This window comes from Nannospalax galili, unplaced genomic scaffold (assembly GCF_000622305.1).
Source record: "Nannospalax galili isolate Female #2095 unplaced genomic scaffold, S.galili_v1.0 scaffold406, whole genome shotgun sequence".
Lineage (NCBI taxonomy): Eukaryota > Metazoa > Chordata > Mammalia > Rodentia > Spalacidae > Nannospalax > Nannospalax galili.
In genome coordinates, this window is record NW_008357033.1 from 4365271 (window position 1) to 4366477 (window position 1207).

Genomic DNA, 1207 nt, shown 5'->3' on the forward strand with positions numbered 1-1207 from the left:
TTTTTTTTTTGAAATTAAGATTGTTTAAATAAAATTTAACAGATTTTGATCCATTGAAAAATATGCATACACTTTTTTTTTTGCTATTTTCTTTTTTTTTTATGAAGAAACATTTCATTACAGCTTTAACATACTCAATAACGGTTTCCAGAGCAAAGATACATCTCTTTCAAAAGTGCTATAACTCATTCAACTTTATGTCTTACAGGGCTTATACTGAGTTCAATATTGTATAACTGTATTAATTCAACAGGGAACCTAAAAATTTTATAGCCACTTTTGAAAGAGATGTTTCTTTGCTCTGGAAATTGTTATTGAGTATGTTAAAGCTGTAATGAAATGCTTCTAAAAAATAAAAAAAAATTAAAAATTTAAAAAAGCAAGTATTCAGACTTAAAGCATCACTAAAAAAAGCAAAAAAAAAAAAAAACCTCAATGTCTAAAACGCTGTTTTCCAAAGTATTTTTCTAGTGTTTACAACATTTGTTGTCTTTTTGTCTTTTATTGAATTTTTGAGACATATATTTTGATTATCTTTAGACTCTTCGCCTATCTGCACTCTCCATAGCTCGCCCTCTGGATTTCATACATTCTGTCATATGTTAAGGCTCTTAAACCACTTTTATGTCCCCAAATGTCCCTCAGTGTGAATCTATCCCCTGGAGCCTAGTCAACCTATTTAGCTTCACTCCTTTAAAGAACCAACTCAGTGCTGGAGAGATGGCTCAGTGATTAAGAGCACTGACTGTTCTTCTAGAGGACCTGGGTTCAATTCCCAGCTCCCACATGACAGTTAACAACTGTCCTAACTCCAGTTCCAAGGGATCCAATGCCCTCTTTTGACCTTCACGGGCATTGCACGACATGGGCATACTTACTCCAGAACAGCTGGGGCTACAGGAAGACACTGTCTCAAAAAGATAAAAAAAAAAAAAATTAATGGCTCAGTGATTAAGAGCACTGACTGTTCTTCTAGAGGACCTGGGTTCAATTCCCAGCTCCCACATGACAGTTAACAACTGTCCTAACTCCAGTTCCAAGGGATCCAATGCCCTCTTTTGACCTTCACGGGCATTGCACGACATGGGCATACTTACTCCAGAACAGCTGGGGCTACAGGAAGACACTGTCTCAAAAAGATAAAATAAATGAATAAATATATAAATAAAGAAATAAATAAATACATACATAAATAAATAAAGACAGG